Source organism: Cibotium barometz, chromosome 20, assembly GCF_041138505.1.
Source record: "Cibotium barometz isolate CiBa-2024 chromosome 20, ASM4113850v1, whole genome shotgun sequence".
NCBI classification, from domain to species: domain Eukaryota; kingdom Viridiplantae; phylum Streptophyta; class Polypodiopsida; order Cyatheales; family Cibotiaceae; genus Cibotium; species Cibotium barometz.
In genome coordinates, this window is record NC_141065.1 from 58,321,960 (window position 1) to 58,327,959 (window position 6,000).

Here is a 6,000-nt window from a genome sequence, read left to right on the forward strand (position 1 = left end):
TATACCATGATCTCCTATGACAATCAAATCATCCACATAGATGGTGACAAGTAAGATATTCCCATGATCTGTTTTCTTCACATAGAGTGAAGAATCTGTTGAAGAAACCTGAAATCCAATGGAGATAAGATATCGGCTTATCTTATCACTCCAAGCAGGAGGTGCTTGCTTCAAACCATATAATGCTTTCTTTAACTTACATACATGAGTGGGGTACCTTGGGTGTACATATCCTTCTAGCTGTGCATATAAACTTCCTCTTGTAAATCACCATTTAGAAATGCATTTTTCACATCTATTTGATGCATTTTTCAATCATTTGCTTCTGCAGCCATAGCAATGAATGCTCTCACTGTTCCCATCTTTGCAAACTAGACTAAATGTTTCATCATAATCCAAGTTTTGGGTGTATACTTTGCTCATCACAGCCAAACAGTTTTTTCACAGGAAATTGTCGCACAGGAACTATCATTTTAGATGACTCCTACTCGTCAGACCAAGAAAATCCTCACACACACAGAACTTCAGTTTCAAAACACACACATTCGTTTCAGATCACTACTACATTGTATCTACACTCAAGACACTGATGAATATGCAAAGTACAGGAAACAGAAATAAGACAGATAGACTGACAAATAGGATCTTGCATTCTAAAATCCCCCATAGCTACACGTCAAAAATAGACTAAAGACCATACATATGATAAAAGTAATTCCTCCTAAGGTCTAGCCTAAACATTGGGTTTGTGCATAACTCTTACCAGCCATGTTTTATGGCGCTCAATGGAACCATCTGATTTGCATTTCACCTTATAAACCCATTTGTAACCAATGACATTCTTGCCTTGTGGTAAGGCAACCAAATCCCAAGTTTCATTATGGACCAATGTGTCCATCTCAACATCCATTGCCTTCTCCCATACATGCTTCCCAATAGCTTCTACATAGCATGTAGGTTTCACATGCTTCACCAAAGAGGTCATATATGCGTAATGCATAGCAAAGTCACGATATGTCAACCTGTAAATTGGATACCAAATGTTAAAAGGGCTCAAAAAGAGGCAAGCTATTTATGTCGTTAAGATGAATCCAGGTGTGTTCCGTGAGTATGCAAATGTGTTCCGTGAAGGGCTGACTGAGATGCCTCCGTCTCGCGAAGTAGATCATGAGATCGAGTTAACCCCTGGAACTCAGCCAGTAGCCCAGCGTGCATACAAAATGCCAGTCTCCTTGATGATGATAGATAATCAAAGTCTGAAGTGGATCTTCACCCAAAGGGATCTCAACATGCGTCAAAGGAGATGGATGCAGACCTTGTACGAATTTGATTTTGAAATTAAGTATCAGCCGAGAAAAGAAATTGTGGTGGGGAAGATGCGCTCAGCAGAAAAGCCTCCTTGCTTGCAATTACAGTGGTGTCAAATCCATTGATCAATGAAGCAAAGGAGAAAATCACGCATGACAATTTTTCTTGCCCCTTGCTACCCTTCTAATGCAAGAAAGCAAGACTCCTCAGGAGATGAGTCGAGTTTTTGGGTACAAATTGGATGAAGGATGCATGTATTATAATAATCGGCTATGTATTCCAAATGATAAGGAAAGAATTCTAAGAGAAGCCCATGATAGCCTGATAGCTGGACATCCAGGGTTTATAAAAACCTATATGTCTGTGAAGAAAAGCTTCTTCTGGTGGCCAAGACTCAAAAGGGATGTACTTGATCATGTGTGAAAATGCTTAATGTGTCAAAGAGTCAAGGCAGAGAGAGTCAAGATGCCATGGAAACTATAACCTCTAGACATTCCTCAGATGAAGTGGGAATGTATGAGTATGGACTTTGTCATTGGACTACCTTCATCAGTGTAATCAGGTTTCAACTCCATTTTTGTGGTAGTTGACAGGCTAACCAAAGTTGCCCATCTGATTCCAGTGAAAGAAACATACACTGCAATGGATGTTGCCAGAGCTTTCCTTAAAGAGATCTTCAGATTGCCTGGCTTACCCCCAGGAGGATAGTAAGTGACAAAGATCCCAAATTCACATCGAAATTCTAGACTGCATTCTTCGAAGTAGTAGGAACTTTCTTGGATCTCAGCACAACCTCACCCCGAAAAAGATGTCCAGAGTGAGAGAGTGAACCAGGTAATAGAAGATATCCTTCGGTCATGCTATGGCAGAAAACCCAAGAAGTGGTTAAGCCATTTGCATGTGGTTAAATTTGCTTACAATGTTTCTTATCATGGAAGCATTAGAATGAGTCCTTTCAAAGCTTTGTATGGACAAGATTGCCTTACAGCGTTGACTTGGTTCGACCCATTGATCAAAGTCAATTTGTCGAGACAAATGCTTGATGATATGGACCAGTAGATGCAATCAATCCGTAAAGATATAAAGGTAGCCCAAGATAGGCAAAAGCAATATGCACATAAAAAGAGATCAGAGAGAGAGTTTGAAGAATTAGATATGGTCTTCATTTGAGTACGACCAAAAAGAAGTTCCTTATCCCTTAGGGAAGTACAAGAAGCTCTCTCCTAGATACTGTGGGCCATATGATATTATAAAGAAAGTGGGCGATCTAGCCTATAAACTTCTTTTGCCTCCCCATCTCAAGGTACATAATGTATTCCATGTTAGTTTGCTTAAGAAATATGTACTCAGCCTGAGACTCACATGTGCTTAATGATGAACAATTGATTTGTCCCACACTCAAGGCCAGATGGTACTCCAACCTGAAGAAATCCTTGACGTTTGGGAGAAGATTCTCAAGAGCAGAGTCCTCATTTTTAGTAAAGTGGAAGTTTTTCCCTCTCGAAGACGCCACCTAGGAGAAAGAAGAAGAGTTGGTGAAAGATTACCCCCACTTTGCGAGATGAGGACATCTCACGTTTTTCAAGTGGGAGAGGATGTAAGTTACCTCCTCAGCCTGAATAATGAATAAGCTGTACTTCAATCCCCAATAATCATTCCCTATTTCTGAATACAAGAAAATATTATTTTTCCTTGTTTTTGTCTAGAGAGAAGAAAAATTCTAGAGAGAGATAATTCAATATTGAGATATTTTTGGATAAACAAATTTTGCTAATATCAAAAATATATTTCCCTGAAATAGAATTTTAAAATAAATTCTCTAAGGTGCATTAGGAATCAATTAAAGATGTTTTAAAAGACCTTAGTCTAAGGGTCAAGATTTTTTGAAATTTTTGGATTATGGCCCAATTAAGGTTCCTATGGGCCAATAAGATTAATCCAAGTGTTTGAATGAGATAAATCCAATGAATACAAAAAATACCCAAAAATGAGTAAATGCTCACATAAGATAAAGAGTTGACTGAGTACAAGGTTTATTGGTTAAAAATTATGAGATATAACTAAAAAATGAGATATTTTGGAGGAATAATGAATTTTTGACACCTTGGTAAGGAAGGGGAGACCTTTGAGGTAGGTGCCTCCTTCACATGTGTGGGGGGGTTTTTAATTCAAAAATATTAAGATATTTTTATCTCTCCTCTCTCCTGAATCAAACTAGATCAAAATGGGAGCTAAACTGGTCTAAATCTTGTCCAAATTCGGCCAAACTGAAGCTGGAGAATGCAGCCAACCTGAAGCTGGAAAATTCAGTCAACTTGAATTTTCCAGCTTCAGGTTGACTGAATTTTCCAGCTTCAGGTTAGCTGAATACCTGAAGCTGAAAATTTTTAGAACTTAGTTGGACTCAGTTAGTGGCCTCCCTCACTTATAAACAGACCCTCATTCTTTTGTATTCTCATCTGTGAGAACTAGACCATGCCAGTATTACATTAAAATAAGCATATTTTCTATCATCCCTTAAAAATCCTCTACGTTTTGGAGAGATTGGAACTTCTCTCTCTCTTCAACCATCCTTGGAGATTTCCTCTCAACACACTAACCAATTGATTGGTTGGGGCTTCCTTCTAAGAGAAAGAATCAAGAAAAATCAAGAGGTAAGATATAATTTCATGGTTTTTCTCTAATATTCTCAATGTTTTCACTTCTCAACCCCTGTCAAGCTTGAGAAGTTTCAAATGGATTGTTTTTCAATGCAAATTAAGATTTCTAAAGAATTCTAATGATTAATCACAAAAAGTTTATCTTTATGCTTAATTTAGGATGTTTTTATGTATATCTGTCTCTCCCCAAAAAAATGGTCATTCTTATGACCAATTCTCTATTCAAATGATGCTTCTCATTGATAAATTCTCAATTCAAAAATCAAACTCCATGCTAGTTAAACTAGAGGTTAAAGAAATGGCTTTTTAATGCTTATATGCTAATAAATGTATGATAAACTTATGATTTAATTCCATAAATTGGATTTAGGTCTAAATGTTATTCTATCATAATAGTGTTACAAAGTCTTATTCTTTCAAAATTTATTGAAAATTATCAGTAATAGCAGCGGAGCTATGGTAAAATTTTTAGAAATCAATACATAAATCATTTTTATGCATAATGTGAAAAGAGGACTTCCTACCATATTCTAGGATTAGTCATCCTATGCTAAAAGAATAATTTTCATTACATTCATGGAAAACTAAATTTGAGTATTTATGCGTAAATAATTAACTAGAGAAATGAGAAAATTTTGGTATTTCTATTTTTATAGAAAAAGAAAAATTCCCATGATAATGGAGATCCATGTAATTAAATGGAAAAAGAGAAAAATTTGATATATTAAATTAATGAATATTTTTAGAATAATTTTAGATAAATTTATTTTTATGCATGATAAAATTTAAATGATAAAAGAGGAATTCCCATGACATTTGGAATTCAATCATTTAAATGGTAAAAGTGAAATTCTTGGCATAATTGAATTAATGGATATTTTTATTTAAATTATAAAGAAGAATTTTAGATATTTTTCTTTTCATGCATGATAAAATTTTAATGATAAAAGAGGAATTCCCATGACATTTGGAATTCGATCATTTAAATGGTAAAAGTGGAATTCTTGGCATAATTGAATTAATGGATAGTTTTATTAATTTAAAAAGAAAATTTTGATAAATTTATTTTATGATAAAAGAGGAATTCCCATGACAATTGGAATCCAATCATTAAATGAGAAAAAGAGAATTTAAAGCTTATTTTAAAAAAATGGATATTGGTATTTAGTTAAAAGAAGAAATTTTATGGTATTTAAGTAGAGAAAGAATTGAATTAAATTTTGGTGACAAAAGAGCAATTTCCACAAAAATTCCACCTAGAGAATGAGGATTGATAAATTAAGTGGTAGAAAGAATATCTTTACATATTTTATGTGGTTAAATCACTAAATTGGTATTTACCCAAAATTAGATTAAATGGAAGAAGAGTATTTTCATTAAAATCCGATATTCTCATATAAAACCAATTCTTAATCTATTATGGTTAAGAAGGAAGACACAAGGTTGGAATTTCCTTACGGTTAGAAGTTCAGTAGATGTTTATCTGAAGAAAATCCTTGGAATCAAAGTTAGAACTAAACTGAATGATTTTGGTTAGACCACGACTATGAGAGGGACGGTCAGTAAACTACTTATCCATCTCTCGATCTGAATCAAGCAAAAACCTCGTGATGACCGATTCCAGTTATTAATACAAAGAATAGACTACCATTGAATTAATTAGTTTTCCTTTGACCGAAATCACCAAGGATCTAGTTGGACAGTCAGTTAAATGATTGGTAGATTACCCGGATGAGAGATCAAGGATTCTCATTATGAAATTGGGGATTAAGTCAAGAGGGTTTTATGGAACCAATCTTAAATTGGGAATTTTACATGCATAGAACCTCTGTTTTCTTTTAAAGGATTGTTTTACACCAGAATGCTGGAGCGAGCATTTGTTATGTGTTTAATCTAAGAAGAGGCTCATTTTGCAACAGCTGACGGGGAGTCGTCAAGGGACGTCGGCGGTCGCGGCAAAGCCTGCTGAGGTCTTGACCAGCCTCGGTACAGTTAAAATGGTGTGCTTTTGGTACGATGGGCGAGGACTGAC